This window comes from Canis lupus, chromosome 5 (genome assembly GCF_011100685.1).
Source record: "Canis lupus familiaris isolate Mischka breed German Shepherd chromosome 5, alternate assembly UU_Cfam_GSD_1.0, whole genome shotgun sequence".
NCBI lineage: Eukaryota > Metazoa > Chordata > Mammalia > Carnivora > Canidae > Canis > Canis lupus.
The window spans coordinates 36,565,575-36,585,666 of NC_049226.1; the positions used below are offsets into that span (position 1 = coordinate 36,565,575).

Consider the following 20,092-nt stretch of genomic DNA (forward strand, 5'->3'; position numbering starts at 1 on the left):
GGAAAAGAAAAGAAAAGAAAGGAAAGAAGAAAAGAAAAAGAAAAGGCAGAGGGAGAGAGCGGGTGCTGCTATTCAGAGAAACTTCTCTGCTCCTGCAAAGGCCATGTCTTGGAAGGCTCACGGTCTCTGATTTCTATATGGTTTTTGGCACATCGTTTTAATCAAAAGAAGAAAAGGAAACAGTGCAAAGCCTTCGAACCCTAAACACAATGAGCTGGCAACAGAAGATGCTGTTAAGTCATTCCAATAATATGCCAGGCTCAGAATAACAACATCTGTTCCTGCGGGGCAGTTAACAGAGGATTAAAAACAAGAAAAGAACCCTTAGATTTTAAAGTGAATAGATTTACCTACCCGCTGTCTGACTTGGGGCTTCTATGGGACAGTGTGGTCGTTACCATCAGCGTGGCTGTGCCCAGTTGCAGGCTGCCCGGGGCTGGGCATGGTGGTGGGTGAGTTGGGGAGAAATGCTCATGATTTGCAACCAGTGCACAGAAACATTTTTGTGCATTAAAGAGCGCCATGGGCTTTCCTGGCAGGAAGTCATCGAACCCACTGCTTTATATAGGAGAGGTTCTGAACACGCTTCTGGAATCATTGCATTTGCTCTGGGCATGGATGCAACAGACAGCTCCAAAGGTCCCCCTGTCCTGATACCCCTTCTGTGCTTCTGAGTCCATCGAGAGAGGGCTTCACTTGGGCATTCATCATGCACACCTAATTTCCCCAAACCCTAGGGCACATCTTTTTGCTTCGAGAAATCAAGGCTTGGCTTGCAGAAGTGCCAAATAAGTACAAGATCTTTCAGCGACCAGCTCCTCCACTCTCATAGCTTAATTTTCATTGATTTAAACCCAGGGCATGTCAACTAACTTCTGGGCCAGTCTATATTTTGGGTGTCATCTCCCTCCCAAATTGTGTAGTGCATTTTATTCACAGGTGCATGGACACCCCCCGCCCCGGCCACCTGTGTAACCCCTGCAAAATCTTCAAGAATTCCTCAAAGATCATCTTTCCCAGGATGCTCATCCCACTAAGACTCCCACTCATTCTGTGTCCTTCCATGTCTGGGGTGTTTGCATCTGTTAACATACTTAAGACACTGCAGTGTAGATGGTAAATTCTTGTACCATCTCATTGTGGTAGATGCTCCCTCACATTTAATCGAATGAATGCAATAATTTGTTTGGCCTTTTTTGGGGTTTGTTTTCCTTTCTTGTATTTGTCAATGGGGCATACAATGAAGAACTAGTCTTTGTCTCCATCCTCAGTGGACAGGGGAGAAAAGTGGGCCCCAAATCATCGTGCTATTGTGAGCACTCAGTTGCCACATGCGGTTGGAAACAAAAGGTTGAAAATAAGCTTGTTTCCCTGGTTGGTCATGAAGCTTTGCCTGTTTCTTTTGCCTGGTTGGTGGTTCCCTTGATTCCCTCTAGTTTCCTATGAAATGGGAGAACTTTTAACTGCCAAGGTCTGCATTTCTTTAGTTCTTTTTTTTTTTTTAAAGATTTTATTTATTTATTCATGAGAGACACAGAGAGAGGCAGAGACACAGGCAAAGGGAGAAGCAGGCTCCCTGTGGGGAGCCCAATGCGGGACTCTATCCCAGGACCCCAGGATCACGCCCTGAGCCAGAGGCAGACGCTCAACCACTGAGCCACCCAGGTGCCCCTAGGTTGGTTTCCTTTCCCAGGCTCCTCCATACATTTGCCTCCATACATTACTTTGCCAATTATTTTCTTTCTCAACCAGTTCTTTTGCCCCACATCTTCCTTAACTCTTAGGTCAAAACTTAGCTCATAATGGAACTTTTATGTGCTCTTTGAACAGTAAAGTCTCATTCTGATGGTCACTACCCTATATAAATTTAATAACTTATAAAAGCTTTACTAAGGGTATTACAGATAAGTCACTGACTTTAAAATAGGTAATACTATTTATACAGTGTATTTGTTGAAGAAAACACCAAGATTCTGGGTTGTGTCTAAAAATATTTCTTTTAGGGGCACCTGGGTGGCTCAGTAGGTTAAGCACCTGCCTTCAGATCAGGTCATGATCCTGGGGTCCTGGGATCGAGTCCTGTATCCAGGCTTCCTGCTCAGTGGGGAACTTGCTTCTCCCTCTCCCTCTGCTGTTCCCCGCTGCTTGTGCTCTCTCTCTCTCTCAAATAAATAAATAAAAATCTTTTAAAATTTATTTCTACTATAATTGAACTTGGAAGAAATGAGATTCCCCCTCCCCCCAAGAGGACCTGACAAGTTATTTATTTTTTTACACTGGATGAATTAATTCTAACTCATTTAATGATTCAATGTAACTTTCTATCTCAAACAGGTAAGTGAATAGTATGAACTCAGGGATAAATAACACAAATGTAACAAGTGAGCACTGCGATTACAGTAGAATTTGGCAGGAAAGCTGTTGGTAAGTGAACTACAGAATTTTATGATGACAAGCCACGGAATAAAGTATAAATATGGCAAGAAAAGAATATTCAAAGGAACTGGCTTAATGTTTAAATTCCCCATAAGTTCAAGGTAAATGCCTTGCAAATACTGTTATATGTGTAATGTGTGTAACAAGATAAAAATGGCTTGGTACATGATATTTTCAAAGCCTTGTGCTAATAGCTCAACTTTTTTGGTCTTCTGGTGTCACAGACTTAGAGACCTTTTAATTTTCATTGGTGCTAAGTGAGATAATTTGTATCCCATGATTTTATGTCTGTATTTTACAATCGCAAAGGGCATTGTACGAGGCTGTTCCCTCGTGGACATCTCCCTCTTCCTTCCCACTGACCTCTCCCACTCCAAGCCAGGCTTCCCAAAGCAACATGTCTGGAAGTCAAAATTACAAGCATTGACCATTTCTGTTTTTTTCTCTCTCTCCTTTTTTTTTTTTAGATTTTTAAAAAATTTATTCATGAGACACACACACACACACACACACACACACACACACACACAGAGGCAGAGACACAGGCAGAGGGAGAAGCAGGCTCCCTGTAGGGAGCCCGATGTGGACTCGATCCCAGGATACCAGGATCACGACCTGAGCTGAAGGCAGATGCTCAACCACTGAGCCACCCAGGCATCCCTGGTTCTCATTTTTGTAACAGTGCTCCTTCCCTTGGTGGCTGACCACTGCAGGGAGCAGGAGTGTGGGAGAAAGGAAGGTACAGAGGTGAATATCTCAAGATATCCTCTCACTAAGTGCATCCCATGTATGGGATCCTCATACACACACAACCAGGGTGGGGCATTATTTAATATTATCCACAATTCAAAGCTGGGGATGCTGAGGTGCAGAGAAGTCACATATCTGCCAGATATAACAGCGCCAATCAGTGACTTGCATTCCGAATTTCCCCAATACAAATTGCACATTAGCCACACAGCCCTCTGGAGACTGCAGACCACATGTGATCCTCCACTTCTCTCTGACCCTATACCTCTCCAGTCTACCTCCCTGAAGTAGTGAGACAGAGGAGGACACATTGCAGAATGGAAATTTTCACTGGGAGCTAGGATCTGCTGGTATCCAGGCACCTAAATGCCGTAAAATATGGGGAAACATACATATTAAACTTATGAACACTTTACAGTGAGTCACCTGTAAGATCAAGCACCTAGCGAAAGGCTAGTTTATTTCAAGCGGACCCCAGTGACTAGTATCACAGGGGTGCCTTAAGATTCTAGGAGATGAGTTTTCTTTCTGAGACTCTCTCTCTCACTTTTAAAGATTTTATTTATTTATTCATGAGAGAGACAGAGAGAGGCAGAGACACAGGCAGAGGGAGAAGCAGGCTCCCTGCGGGGAACCGATGAGGGACTCGATCCCGGGGTCACGCCCTGAGCCAAAGGCAGACGCTCAACACTGAGCCACCCAGGTGCCCCTTTCTGAGACTTTTTATTTGATGTCCTGCTTGCTTTTCTAATTTCTACTCCATTTCCAGACATTCCCTTTGTCTCTCTCTCTCCTACGTTTCTGAAGAGTGTGGCTGCTCTAGCATCTTTGCCTTTGAGAGCTGACAAACTGGGAATTGTGTTTTCCAAGGGTCTAGTATATTTGATCTTCACCACAAATTCTTCCAGGGCTCTTAATACAATGTTTTAAAATAGCTTTCAGGATTCCTGGGGGTTATTAACTTACAGTGTGACGGTTCATTTACCCTGCAACCCCCATGCCTACATTTTTCCCCTAAAGTTCTATTTTCAAATGTTAAATAACTATGCGATGAGCATCTTTCCTATAGTATCTTATTCCACAGAGAGGCTGTAGACACGTCTGTCTTTTGAGCAAGAAAGGAAGGGATGGGGTGGGGTAATTGAGTTTAAAATGAGAAAATGAGTTCGATGCCTTTTTTGTGTGCGTGTGGTACAAAAATAAATAGCAACATTTACCATTTTCGTCATTTTTAAGGGTACAGTTCAGCGGCGTTAAATTCATTTACATCACCACCTCCTTCTCCAGAGTGGATGGTGTTTCGAATGGCCTGGCCCCTTGAAACAGTCATGCGGCTGAATTAGGGAAAACTGTATTTGTCAGCTCAGAGTGCCACGACGTAACACCACAGCGCGGGCGGATTAAACAGCAGAAGCCCATTTCTCACACTTCTGGAGCCTGAGAAGTACAAGATCAAGGTAGGTTTCATTCTGAGAATTTCATTGGCCTGTAGGCACCTGCCGGCTTGCGGCGTAATCATGTGACCTCTTTGTGGGAAAGAGAGAAGGCTCTCGGCAGTCTTTCTTATAAGGGCACTACTCCCATTGTGCAGGCCTCACCCTCATGACTGCATCTAACCCTAACTACCTCCCCAAAGCCCCATCTCCAAATACCGTCACATTGGGTTCTTCACCTTATTAGGGTTATTTACCTTCTTGGGTAACTCACCTTATGAATTTGCGGGGAGACACAAACACTCATTCCATAACAGTGATCTATCTGATGGCTATAAAGGACTCAGTAGAAAGAGCTGGGATTGGCAGAATCCTAATGACATTGCTCAAACATTATTAGAGAGCTAGGGAAGGGGCTAAAGATAAACCACAGGGTTTGGGCAGTAGTTGAGGCACCCAGGGAGCCCCTCCATCTACTCTGGTCATCTGGAGACACAAGGGGAAAATGAAGAGCCCAGTGCATTGAGAGTTCTGCTGGTGGACAGAGCCATGGTGACAATGAAGTGACCACGTGCAGGCTATGGTAGCATTTCATCACACAGACCCTGAAAATACATTGACTCAAAGAAGAGCAGAGAATCAACCAAAAACATGTGACTAGAAGTTGAACTGGAATTTTGCAAGCATGAATTTAAGAAGAAACATGGAGGGACACCTGGGCAGCTCAGTGGTTAGCATCTGCCTTTGGCTCAGGGCATGATCCTGGGGTCCTGGGATCAAGTCCCATATCAGGCTCCCCACAGGGAGCCTGCTTCTCCCTCTGCCTATGTCTCCGTGCCTCTCTCTGTGTGTCTCTCATGAATAAGTCAATAAAATCTTAAAACAAACAAACAAACATGGAACACTTTATACTTGTATGTTTGCATTCTCTTTTCCTTATGGTTTTAAAATGTCCTATTATTTAGCATAACAGTATACTCAGAATTAACACTTGTTTGGGCACGTATGCTCAGTCGTTCCTATTTATTTATATTTTTGGTAGCAATTTTCATGCATTATTTTATATTTAATACATGTCCATGGCACATAATTTCAAAGGAACAAAAGGATATCTAGCAAAATATGTCTCTTTCCCAGTCCTGATTTCCTTGGCACCCAGAGACAGCTACAATTTCCAGCTTCTTGTGTGTCCCTCTGTGTATGTGTGTATGGAGGGTTTTTGTTCTTGTTTTTACACAAATAGCAATATGCTGTGCATATGCTTCTAACCTTGCCTGTTTCACTTGCTATATCTTTCATATCAATACATACAGAGCTGCCTCACTTTCTAAAATAGCTTTAGAGTATTCCATTGTGTGCATGAACCAGAATTTATTGTATTGGTCTCTTTTATTTGTTTATGGTATGCCTTCACCAAGAATTATTTCCTTCCTTAAAAAAAAGAGAAAAGGATTATGTCCTTCCTTGAATACAGGAAGGATTTTGTTTTGTTTCCTGCTTTATCTTCAACAATTAGAATAGGACTGATACATCGTAGGCTTTCAACAAATACTCATTCTATGGAATAAGTCAATCGCATCATTTCGTACCTACTATGCAAGTTGGACCCAGGGGTAATGTAATTTTGTCATGATTTTGTTGATTATGGCCATATTGCCCTCCATGGAGGTCATGATTTATTTTACCACCACCCGCCGAGGCTGGAGTGTACCTGTTTCCTCACACCTGTGCTGGACCCCATGCCAACATCCATGCCCGCCAACACAGAGCGCGGCCAAAGTTTATTTTTGCCTCTCTGATACAAGGGAAGTAAATGTATCTTGGTTTTCTAATTTTGCATTTTTATTATTCTAAGTAAAGTTACACATGTTTTTTCTGTAGTTTGTGTGTACCGTTTATACAGAAACGGAATGATCCCTTTGTGATAAGCATGAACAAGTTTTTTCCCCAGTATGTCGTATGTCTTTTGAGTTTGTTTATGGTATTTTTCCACTCAGCATTCCTAAGTTTTTTGTTTTTAGAACTTTTCATTTTGATGCTAGTCAAATTTTTCCATCTTTTCTTTAAGCGCTTTCAGGCTTTTGGGAGGGGGGGTGATCATAATTAGGAAAGTCTTTCTCATTCTGGGATTATTTAAAGTTTTTTCTCATGTCCGTTCTAGTTTTTTAATGTTTAAATCTGTGATCATCTAAAATTGATTTTGGTGTTAGTGAAGTAGGGATATGTCTTTTCTTTCTGCGATTGGTTATGATGACCATTTGGTGAAGAGTTCATTTTCTTCTGCCCTGATTTGTTGTGTTATATTTGTCACTTATGAAACTCACGTATGTTTTGGGTTGATTTACAGACTCCCCAATCTTTTCCTTTGATCTGCCTGTGTATTCAAGTATGAGCCCCCCATAATTGCAATTACCATGGTTTATTTTTTTTTTTTTTTCAGTGTGGCCTTCCTGGTTCCCATTCTTTTTTGCTTAAGTGTTCCAGCTGCCATTGCATGTTTATTTTTCTATATGAATTTTGGAACATATTTTCTAGTGTTATTAAAACGCTGCTTTTAACATTTGTTGCATTTATTATAGATTAATTTAGGGACATTTGAAATCTTTGTAACATTGAGCAATCCTATTCAATAACTTTCCATTAATCAATTTTTAAAAAACTTCATCAGTTTCACTTAAAATTTTTCTTTATATAGATCTTAAATATTTCAAGATTTTTATTTTTTTATTTTTGAATAAAATGAACACCCAACATGAGTCCCAACTCAATCCCAAGATCAAGAGTCACACACTCCCTGACTGAGCCAGCAAGGCACTTCTAGATCTTGCATATTTTAAATCACACCATTCTCTAGCTACTTTATTCTTTTCATTACTACTAGAAGTGAAATACGTTTTCAATTATGTTTTCTACTTTTTTGTGGCTAATATACAAAAACCCATTATTTATATTAATTTTTATCTAACCGTTTTATTTTTTATTGTTAGTAATAGTTTTACAAAAACTATTTTAATGCAATAGTAAAACTATTTTTAATGCAAATTAAAACCACAATGACCATCTTACACCTGTCAGCATGGCTAAAGTAAAAAACACAAGAGGGGCACCTGGGTGGCTCAGTGGTTGAGCATCTGCCTTTGGCTCAGGTCATGATCCTGGGGTTCAGGGATCAAGTCCTGCATCGGGCTCCCCGCAGGGAGTCTGCTTATGACTCTGCCTCTCTCTGTGTCTCTCATGAATAAATGAATAAAATCTTTAACCCCCTCACACACACACAGGAAATAACAAGCGTTGGCAAAGATGTGAAAAACAAAACAAAACAAAACAAAACAAAACAGTGCACTTGTGGTGGGAATGCAAACTGGTACAGCCCCTGTGGAAATGGTATGGAGGTTCCTCAGAAAATTAAAAATAGAATGACCATATGATCTAGTCATTCCACTACTGAGTTTTTACCCAAAGAAAACAAAACCACAAATTTGAAAAGATATATGCATCCCTATTATTGCAGTGTTATTTACAATAGCCAAGATAAGGAAATAGCCCAAGTGTCCATCCATAGATGAATGGATAAAGAACAGGTGGTATACATATATAATGGACGTTATTCAGCCATAAAAAAGAATGAAATCTTGCCATTTGGAATGACGTGGATGGAGCTAGGGAGTGTTATGCTATGTGAAATAAGTCAGTCAGAGAAAAACAAATACCATATGATTTCACTCATATGGGGAATTTAAGAAACAAAACAAATGAGCAAACAAAAACAGAGACAAACAAACGAACAAAAAACCCAGACTCTTAATTAGAACAAATTGGTGGTTGCCAGAAGGGAGGTGGTAGGGGGAGGGGTGAATAAAGGGGATTAATAGTACATTTATCTTGATGTGAATGGAACAATGGATAGAATTGTTGAATCACTATAGTGTACACCTCAAACTAACACTACACTGTTAATTATACTTCAATTAAAAAATAGTTTTGAAGTTCATTCTTTTGTGCTTTTTAGGCATGCAATCTCATATCATTTGCAAATAATGATAAAGTTACTTCCTTCTTTTATTTTCTGAATTTTATTTATTTGTGTGAGAGAGAGGCAGAGACACAGGCAGAAGGAGAAGCAGGCTCCCTGTGGGGAGCCCAATGTGGGACTCCATCCCAGGACCCTGCGGTCATGACCTGAGCCAAAGGCAGATGCTCAACCACTGAGCCACTCAGGTGCCCCTACTTCCTTCTTTCCAGGTTTCATGGTGTACTTTTCTATATCTGTATCTATGTCCATACCATATCCATATCTGCCTATTTCTATCCCATTCTAAGAATCTTTGAAGAGGATCACATAATTTTTCATGATGAGCTATTAATAAAATGAAATATATTAATAATTTCCCAATATCAAATTATTCTTTGATTATTTCTGATTATTATTCCTGATATTACTTGACCTTGGGCATCAATTTTTTATTTTCTTTATTTATTTAATTTAAATTCAATTTGCCAACATATACTATAACACCCAGTGCTCATCTCATCATGTACCCTCCTTATTTTGGGCATCAATTTTTAATATCCTATTGTGTCCTAACATTTTATGTAAGATTTTGAGATCAGTGTTCACAAATGAAATTTATCTATCTTTGTGGTATTTATTTCTCAATCGTCCAGTCTCATAAAAATAATTGGAAGCCTTAGTTTTCTTTGTCTTGAACAATTAAAATGGCAAACGGAACTCAACTTTAAAGGATTAACGCAATTATATTGTGAAATTATCTTGAGTACTTTATTGTGATAGGAAGGGGGCTATTTATTAACTGTGTCTGTTTCCCACTGTAATTGTTCCATTTTGATTTTTGTGTTTTGTTTTGTTTTCTTTTCTTCACCAGAGTGATCCTTTGAAAGGGCAGAATCAGATCCCATCACTTCCCTCCTTGGGAAGTGGCTCAGTTCCACATCACATGGTTTTAGGTCTTGAAGGTCAAGGTCAAATCTGAATTCACCAAGGTCAAATCTAAAGTTGCTTACCTGGCTTACTAGGTGGTTCTGAGTCCTTTCCTGCTTTCCAGATTCACCTCCTGCTGCCCTTGCCATCAACCCATTTCTGCTCCAACATGAGCTTTAGACCCAAGTGTCCTTCTAACGCTTTTCTAGAGTCACATTTGGTAATTTGTATTTTCCTATCTGAACTTCATTTAATTCACCTTTTCAAATATATTTGCATTGTGTCAAGCAAAGGACAATAGTTTCTTCTTCTTTTTATTTTCTCTGCATTTGTGTTTATGAAAATAAACTCAGTGAATTTCTCATCTTTTGTACATTTATGTGGTTTTCTTTTTCCCCCTGCTTAGGATCACTTCCAGTTGTATTTTCCTTTACTTTTTAAGAAATTACCTCCTAAATTTGCCTCTTAGTTTTATCACTTTTTCCTTATTTTTTATAAGATTTTATTTATTTATTTGAGAGAAAAAGTAAAAGCAAGAGCAGGGCTGAGGGGCAGAGGGAAAGGGAGAAGCAGACTCCAGCTGTATAGGGAGCCTGAGCTGGAACTTGATCCCAGGACCCTGAGATCATGACCTGAGCCAAAAGCAACCACTTATCTGGACTGAGCCACCCAAGGGCCCCCCTTATTTTATTTTTCTACAATATCCCTCCCCTTCTTGCTAATTCCCTCTCTCTGCTTTTCTTAAATTAATTTTGTTATTTTTTCCCTAACTTCTTGAGTTGAATCCTAATATATTTAGTTTCTCTCCTTCCTTCCTTCCTTCCTTCCTTCCTTCCTTCCTTCCTTCCTTCCTTCCTTCCTTCCTTCCTTCCTTCCTTCCTTCCTCTCTCTTTCTTCTTTCTTTCTTTCTTTCTTTCTTTCTTTCTTTCTTTCTTTCTTTCTTTCTTTCTTTCTTTCTTTTTCTTTTTTCTTTCTTTTCTTTTTGGAGAGGAAGGGGAGGAAGAGAGGGGCAGAGGGAGTGAAAGAGGTTAAGCAGACTCCACACCCAGTGCAGAGCATGATGTGGGGCTTGATCTCATTACCCTAAGGTCATGATCCCAGCCCAAATCAAGGACCCTGGGATCATGACCTGAGCCGTAGGCAGATGCTTAACAGATTGAGCCACCTAGGCATCCCTTGTTTCTTATTTTTCATCAACATAAGACGATGAAGTTGTGAATTTTGCTCTGAGCACTGCTGAAGGTGTGACCCATGGGTTTTCATAGTGTTTTCATTGCTGTTAACATCTATGATCTGTGCTTCCAGCTTTGATGATGCTCAGACCAGAGAATCAGGTGTTATGACTTATTCTCCAGTGAAAAAGACACTGTTGATGCCTCACATCCCATATTAGTTTTCTGTGTTGCGTGATAAATCATCACAAATGTAAAACAACAGGTACTGTTATCTTTCAGCCTTTGTGGCTCAGGAGTTCAGACCTAGATCACTGTTTGGATCTCACAAAGCCACAGTCACTAAGTCAGCTGGTGGAGGGCTCACCTCACACTTTACATGACTTTTGTTTCTTCAAGGTCAGCTGGAGGGATCTCTCTGACTTCAGCATGGTGCAGTCACTCTTAAGAATTTTTCACTAAGGAGCACCTGGGTGGCCCAGTCAGGTAAGCATCTGCCTTCAGTCATGATCTTGGGGTCCTGGGACTGAGCCCTGCATCCGGCTCCCTGCTCAGCATGGAGTCTGCTTCTCCTTCTCTCCCTACTCATGTTCTTGCTTGCTGGGTGGGCGCTCTCAAATAAATAAAAAAACTAAAAAAAAAAAAAAGAATTTTTCACCTTACTAAGTCCGACCCACCTAAGGTAATTTCCCTCGTGACTAAATCCAAGCAGTCTGGGACTTTAATTATGTCTGCAAAACCCCTTCACCTTTTCTATAAAACGTAACCTAAGCAAACCTCAACATGGGAGTGGCTTCCCATCCCCTTTGCCATATTCTGTTGGTTGGCGTGGTCTCTGGTTCCACCAGCACTCAAGAGTAGGAGGAAGTTATGCAGAGGTATGAGGGGGGTGGTGCTTAGGGTGTACCCAGCACGTAGTAATTTAGCTGGAGGACAGGTGTGCACGTGAGCAGCCTCCCCTCTCGGCTGCCAGCTACAACTTTCCCCTTCTGCCTAAAGGTATTTCTCTAGTGGCTCAGGTCTTGTAGGTCAGTTGGCAATGCCAGATAAAATAGCCTCTGGAGCTCCCTGCACCTGACAAAGGACAGAAGTCAGTGGATAAATCCCCCAGCTTCCTCTTCCCTAGATGGGAAAGTTCTGAGGTACACACTTCATGATTCCTTAGAGGGTCCCCAGGAAAACTCACATCTGCTGTTTCCTTCATTTCCCACGCAGTTTTTCTCTCCCTTTCCCTACTTCCTCCTATTTGTCTTGTTTCCCAAATAAACTATGTGCATCAAAGTCCTTCTTTCAGATTCTGTGAACATTTTGTGTTAAGTTTTCTTTCATTGCACAGAGAGGTCTGAGGACTAAGTACGATTTCAATACATTTTGGAATTTGATGAGGATTTCAGTGTGGGCTATTTTAGGATCAGTTTTTGTGAGCATTTCCAAATATCTATTTTCTGTTTCTACATTATGGAATTGGATATTTGGCAATTAGGTCTATCTTAGCTTTTCGTTGTTACTGTTATACTATCCTTAGTAATTACTTTTGTCCATTTAATATGTCCTGAACTAAGGGAGGTAAATTAAAATATTTTACCAGATGTATTTGTTCCTTGTATTCCTAATAGGTTCAGCTTTATGATTTTAATGCTCTCTTATTTGATGCATAGTTATTAATTACTGGAAGAGCTTACTGTGGAAGAGCTTTACTCTTTGTAAATATAAAGTGGCCTCCTTAGTCTTGTTCAGTGTTTTCTTTGTCCTCAATTCAAACTTGCTTGATTTAGAAATTATTTTGTATATATTGCTTAATAGCATTTGCTCATTTTAATTTTTTTTAATAATTCTTAAAGATTTTATTTATTTATTCATGAGAGACACACAGAGAGATGCAGAGACACAGGCAGAGGGAGAAGCAGGCTCCCTTTGGGGAGCCTGATACAGGACTCCATCCCAGGACGCCCTGAGCCGAAGGCAGGTGTTTAACCCCTGAGCCACCCACCCAGGTGCCCCTCATTTTATTTTAAGAATCTTTTTTTAGAGAGAGAGAGAGAGAGAGAGAGAGAGATTGTGTGCACCCCAGTGGTGAAGGAGGAGGGGCAGAGGGAGAGGCAGAGACAATCCTAAGCAGTCTCCCACCCAGCATAGAGTCCCACACAGGGCTCTATCCCATGGCTCTGGGGATCATGACCTGAAATCGAGAGCAGGAGGTTTTATTTATTGTATTATATCAATTTTTATTTCTGCTCTTTCTCTTGTTTAATTGGTGAATTCTTTTGTTTAATTGGAGTCGAAATATCCTTCCCTTCAAAAACTACCTTTTTAAATACAAATCTGGATAACTTAGCCCAATCTCTATTATATTTTAATTACACAATATTTACCCCTGAAGGCTATACTGTACATAAGTTATGAAGGAGCAAACATTCACATACATATTCACAAACATGCATACATATGTACCCAATGTGGTTACAGCAGATTTTACAGATTTCTGTTTTTACCTAAATCATTTCACTTATTTTTTTTTTAAAAGATTTTATTTATTTATTCATGATAGTCACAGAGGAGAGAGAGAGAGGCAGAGACACAGGCAGAGGGAGAAGCAGGCTCCATGCACCGGGAGCCCGACGTGGGATTCGATTCCGGGTCTCCAGGATCGCGCCCTGGGCCAAAGGCAGGCGCCAAACCGCTGCGCCACCCAGGGATCCCTAAATCATTTCACTTAATTTCAAACTTTCCTCTTCAGTTTTATACAAAGAGGATCACAATTCACACAATGAAACTTGTTGCAAGTGAACGATATTTTGAGATACAAAAGACATCTTTACAGGTTTCTGCACAGCCATAACTTAAGGGTGAGACAGGCTAAACAATTTATTTCAGTAACTGACAGATTTGATTCAGGCATGTCCTAAGGCCTCAAAGTGATTGCTGCTCCATGCCAAACCGTGGACAGTACTGCGGAGCGAAAGCACAGGAGCCCCTTATAGCGAGCTCGATATATTCTAGTGGGCTGGTAGCCAAGGAGGTGTAAATGGGGGATGAATGGTGATGGGGGTTTCCAAGGGCACACATTCAGAGAGAGGGAGGGGGAGACAGAGGGAGAGATGGAAGGAGAGAGAGGGAGAGAGAAGAAGGGGAGCAGGGGTGGGATAGGGAGAGGGAGGAAGAGAGGGGAGAGGGAGGGAGGAAGAAGAGGAGGGGGCTGGGAGAGACGGAAGGCGAGAAGGGGAGGGTGAGAGTGAGGAGAGAGACAGAGAAGGAGGGAGGGGGAAAGAAAAGGGGAGGAGGAGAGGAGGAGAGGGGAGAACCGGGAGAGGGAGGGAGGGAACTCCATGGGGTAACTTCTCTTTAAAAACCTCTTGCTTTTTAATCGTGTTTTTGCACGTATTTGGGAGTGTATGTCATCCTTCCCATCACTCAGCTCCATCGCTCTGTTCCTCTGTGGCTTGTTCTTAGAACCTAACTTTACATTGTGTATTTAATTCACGCTTTCTCAGGTGGCACCTGCCTCCTGCGGACAGTCCCCCCACCCCCCCCCCCCGCCCCCAGGCCATGAAACACAGAGAGAGGCAGAGACACTGGCAGAGGGAGGAGCAGTCTCACTGCGGGGAACCGACGTGGGGCTCCATCCCGGAACCCCGGGGTCACGCCCTGAGCTGAAGGCAGATGCTCAACTGCTGTGCCACCGAGATGCCCCCATACTTTTTTTTTAAAGTGTTTATTGTAATTCCAGTTCACATGCGGTGTTCTATCACTCTCAGGGGCACGATGTAGTAACTCAACACTTCCATGCATCAGCTGGTGCTCATCTAAACTTCTTACCTGTCACCTGTTCTTATCACCTGCCTTTTTTTTTCCTTTTTAAAAATTTTTATAAATTAATTTTTTATTGGAGTTCAATTTGCCAACATATAGCATAACACCCAGTGCTCATACCGTCAAGTGCCCCCCTCAGTGCCCAGCACCCAGTCACCCCCACCTTCCACTACCACTAGTTCGTTTCCCAGAGTTAGGAGCCTCTCATGTTCTGTCTCCCTTTCTGATATTTCCCACTCATTTTTTCTCCTTTCCCCTTTATTCCCTTTCACTATTTTTTATATTCCCCAAATGAATGAGACCATATAATGTGTATCCTTCTCCGATTGACTTATTTCACTCAGCATAATACCCTCCAGTTCCATCCACGTCGAAGCAAATTTATCACCTGCTTTTATCAGAGGTGGAGCTTCTTGGTCACTGCCCTATCCCGGTATTTGGCATTTATTAAACAAGCGCTTGTTGCTAACTTGTATTTTTTCTTCTCAGCTCTAATTCACATGTATGGCCTTGCCTAGTCCTTTCCTTGATTATAATACCATATTGTGGGTTTTTTTTCTCCCAACTAATTTATTTGTTGCAAGTTGTTTTCCTAGTTTGTTATTATTCTTAATTTTTGTAATTCTTGCTATATAGAAGTTTAAATATTTTTATAATGCAGTCATATTTATTAATTTCTTCCAAAGTTCATTTTTTTTAACCTTATAGATTTTATTTATTTATTTATTTGAGAAAAAGAGCACAAGCAGGGGCAGGGGTAGAGTGAGAGGGAGAAGCAGACTCCTTGCTGAGCAGGGAACGCAATGTGGGGCTCAATCCCAGGACCCTGCGCTGAAGGCAGCTGCTCAACCGACTGAGCCATCCAGGGCCCCTAAAGTTTCTTCTTTTAATTTTATGCTTAGTTATCCTGCATTTTGAGATCAGATGAATACTCTGATATTTTTTCTAGTTATTTGAAGGTTTCCATATGACTCTACCACTCCCAGAATTTATTTAAGGCCATTCTTTGCCATCAGAACTCTAAATTTTCTACTGTTTTGTTATTTGAAAAATTACTCCTTGGTGATAGCTCTGAGGGGAATGTGGAGTGATCTATCCTCAAAATTCATTTTGTATTTTCCAAAATATCTGTGACTAAATAATTCAATTTCCACACTAATAAAAAGAAAGAACCACAAGGTTAGGATAAAATTGTGTGACAAAGCATATAAAACATCAAACTAGCTTCATCTAGTGAAGTTTTAGAATCTCCTGGTGAAAACCTAAAACACAGGTTATACTGGATGTTAACCCCAAAATGATTTTCAACGTTTGCTGTGAAGAGAGAGAATGAAAATGAACCAGAGTCCAAATTTAACTCAACACCCCTCACAGATGGTTTTAAGCTAATTAAATATTTTTCTTGAAAGCTGAGCTAAAGCTAAGAAGGTAATTAACAATTCTACTCCTTGACCTTCCTACTATGCCTTTAATCAGCGTTTGGTTTTAGTTATAACATATATAAGGTGGGATTCACATGACTCTTTTTCAAATGAAATGTATTAACCAAAGGGGTGTCATTCCATTTAGTGGTGCCTCTCACTGTCACAAAATTGCCATAGTTTAAAACAGCTCTCAAAATTTCTTGTAAAATTGCATTAAGTGCTGCCAATATTCCTTTTGCTGCCCTCAGTATACTTTGAGGGAGGGTATACTTTCTGGGAACGGCCTAAAGAGATTTGGACTAAAGTTTGGGGAATGTGTTTGCTGGATCCACCTGATTAATAAAAAATGAGACTACAGGGGTGCCTGCAAGGCTCAGTCGGTTTAGCATCCGTCTCTTGATCTCAGCTCAGGTTGTGATCTCAGTGTTGTGAGTGCAAGCCCCACATTGGGCTCCGCACTGGGCATGGAACCTATTTTAGAAAAAATAATGAGACTATATCATTCTATCACTTACAATATTGTGTTCAGCTTCAAGTAATATAAAAATCCCCTTAGGGTAGCTAAAGCAAACGGATTCATTTTTTTCTGACATGTTAAGAAGTTTCAGGCTGCTGGCATGGCTTTCACTTGCTCTGTGACGTCAGGGCTGGCATCGGGCACAGTTCTTTTGGTTGTTCACTCAGTGGGTGCTGCCCCAGGGTCACAAGATGGCTGGGGTACCTTCAGGCATCACTCCTATGTTCCAGGCTGGAATAAAGCAGAAGAATAAGGAGTTATGTCAGAGTGTTCCTTGTTTAACAGGAAAACCAAGAATTGCTCTAGTGTTGCTGGTCAGAACTAGGTCATACTGCCATCTCGTCTGCAAGAATGCTGGGAAAGCAGGGGATAGGCTTGTCACAACTGGATCGGGCCAGTCATGATCTATAGCCTGCATAGGAGCACATTCACTTCCAAAATAGGGGTTCTGATGGTGGGGATAAAATGCGAACGGGGTAGGTCACCAGCTGTGTCTGCCACAAATATGAATGGTGTAGGTTGGCTGTGCAGACAGTTCCAAAAAAGAATCACAAAGTAAACAGTGGGAGGCTCTTTAGGATATTTGAATAATGCATTGATTTGGTGATATATGCTCTGGCACTTTGTTAAAAAACTAATAGTTTTGCCTTTGTTCATGCTTCCTCGCTGTTTAGTTAGTATTTTGGTCATCTTTCATATTAATTTGCATTGTTCCTTAAGATAAAGGATGGTATTTGTTTTTTATGCCACTATGAATTTAGAATGCCGTGTATTTTGTGGACACTAAGGACATGCTTATTTAATGATTAAATGACAATCAAATTTCATGTTTATCAAGTCCCTCCAGGACACAACATACTGTGCTTGGGATCTTACACATTTTGTGGACACCCATTCATGTGGCAAGATTGCTAGGGTAATTATCCCAAATTCTAGGATGTACCAGGATGTTCTCAGCAATAGGGTTTGGCTAGACGGGTCTCTGGATCAGTCATGAAACTTTGCTATTGTAGAAACCTCGGAGATACTCAAAGGCTAACTTCACTAGTGTTTTTGACCAAGTAGATTGAATCAAGAGTGCAAAGCATAGTAGTCAGAGCCCTTCAACTTTATAGGAATAAGATAAAGTGATATTCAGTGTTCCTGCCCTTGACATATATTTGCATGATGTTGTGCTTCAGAGTGAGAGCAACCCAGGGAGTGAAGCAGAGAAGTGTATAATTGTATCTATGCTTAAGCCAGAAAAATGAAGTTGGGAGTCAGGTAGCGTGAGCATGAGTGGAAGATGTTCCTGAGTTGGGTTAATAACTGAAAAAACTAGGTGAATAGATAGTAGACTTGGGAGCATAACTTATTTGTGCCAGAGGTCTTCCCTTGGCAACAGTGAGGGATAGGAGAATGAAAGAAGTGGAAGGACCCTGTGCTGTAAACATCCAGATAATAGGTGACCGATTCAGGATTCTTTTCTTTCAAACAATAAACAATCCAGCCTCCTTTAGCAAAAAAAAAGCAAATACATTGACTCGCATAACTGCTAAGGCTGGGGTTCAGCTCCATGCAGGGGTGCCAACGTTGCCAGCAGAATCAGATTCTCTTCATCTCTAACTTGGTTCTGTTTTTCTGGCAGTATTCATTGTCCTTTCATGGGCACCAGAGAGTTGTCTTCTGCCTTGTTATCACGGGGAGGAAAAGGAAGGGCCATTTCTCCCAAGGACAGTCAGATAGCCTGCTCACTCTCATCTCTGGATCATCTCAGCGCTCCATGACCAGCGGGTCTCAGGGTGAGGTCCTAGGACCACCAGCATCAGCATCACCTGGGCACTTGGAAGGCAGGAAATACTTGGGCCCCACCCCAGACCTACAAAATCAGAAAATCTAGGGATGGGACCCTATGTGTGCTTTCCCAAACCTGGGAATGTCTGGTGCAGATTAAAGTTTGAGGACCATTGGCTTGGAGAAACTGACTCCTTACTTGAAAAGGAGGCCTCATTTGAGGGAGAATATATTTTCACAGCAATAATGGCAGTTTAGCCAGAGGTCAAGTTAGATGAACTTCTAGAATCTATCAAATGCCAGAAAAAGAGAAGAAAAATAACTGTGAGAGAGATTGCTGTATGCTGTCTGAACATGGCTATTTTGACCCTGAAAAAATGCAAATGCATTTTTGTTCCGTTAGCACATACTCTGCAGTCCAGTAATAATGCATTGTAAACAGACCATATTAAAACAAACAGTTCTCTCTAGATCTTTTTTTTTTCAATATTTTCTCTAAATAGTTATTTGGTAATACACATTTTTTCTGTTTTGTAGAGTCCCTAAATAGCAGAGGTCTCTGTTTGGAGGAGCCAACTCCTGTCTCCTAGTGCCAGAATGTTCGTGGAGTTTTCACTTTACTAAATAAAGAGCTGGAGCTAATGTCAGCCCTGTGGTGGTACTGGGTCCTCGACCCAGGAGGAAAAATAAGGAATTAACAGTTCCTTTCCCCTCCTCAAACCAGAGCTGGTCTTGGACCAAACGGCACCGAAGAGGAGTCACAGTCTCTGGTTTTCTGTGTCTTTCCTTCTGCCCGATGATCTTCATCGATGCATTTTGGATATTTGACCCACACTTTTAAAATCAGGTGATGTTGCATTTCTCCTCACCCCCACACCTTATGAAATCCTCTAACGTAAAAAGATTGCTAGTGTAACACTTACCTGGAAGGGTTAACACTGGACAAAGGGTCAGAAATGAACAATTTTTTTATGTCGACTGTTATTACTTAAAGTCACAGATTGGTCACTTCAATGATTTGATCTTCAGATTCATCCATACAGTAGCTTCCACAGAGGCCCCGTGGACCTCTTAGCTTTCTTTGTTGTGGAAGAGGGACCACAGGCTCCTTGATGGCCCATGGCTTTTGCTTTCTAAGCCTTGTGGATTTGTGGTCTTGGAGATAGAAGGGACTTTGGCCATTGATCATTTATTTACTGGTGTTGTCTTAGGCAGGCTATGTTTAGATGCTGTGTAACACTTAGGGTCCCAGCATGAAGAGGGAGGCCCTCCCTTGTGCATAGTTTGGAGGGCCCGTGTTACCTACCCCTGCCTCAGAGCGCCTCTCGGGGGGCATGCTCTGCCACTGGAGCTGTCCCAGCTCCTCCACTCCTGCCAGCTGGGAGCAATACTCTGCAAGAGTTAGTTCAGCATGTGGCATGTGGGCTCAGGATGTCTCCTGATCGATAGATACTCAGATCTCCACCAGATTGCCTGCTGACTGTGCTCTTTGGGCAGGTAACTTAACCTCTCTGGTCTCATTGTAAAATGAGGATCATAATAACACAAGGAGGTGGTGGCGAGCGTAAAAAGAATGAATAGGCGTAAACTGCTTAGCCTCGTGCCTGGTGCGTGCTGAGCACTCACTGTAAGCATGAGCTATTGTCTGTACTTCTGCAGTGGTGCTTCTCTCACTCTGCCTCACATCCTGAGTTAGGAATATGACTCACACTCCCCTACTGGATGGAAAGGGTCATCTCAAGGGCAGGGGCCGTATCTACTCATCCTTTAGGATCATCCTTTAGTAGCTAAACCTCAGTGTAGTATCTTGAGCTTACTAGGAGTTCAAGAAATGTGTT

General features: G+C 41.5%; 1 long non-coding RNA gene across 1 annotated transcript in view; it reads left to right on the plus strand.

Annotated features, from left to right (window-relative positions):
- Positions 1–20,092, plus strand: part of LOC111095895 — a 119,575-nt gene that overhangs the window by 76,155 nt on the left and 23,328 nt on the right. Inside the window, exons 8-9 of the long non-coding RNA XR_005359518.1 lie at positions 4,423–4,643; positions 11,130–11,216. This is a non-coding gene — a long non-coding RNA (uncharacterized LOC111095895). The remainder of the gene's footprint in view (positions 1–4,422; positions 4,644–11,129; positions 11,217–20,092) is intronic.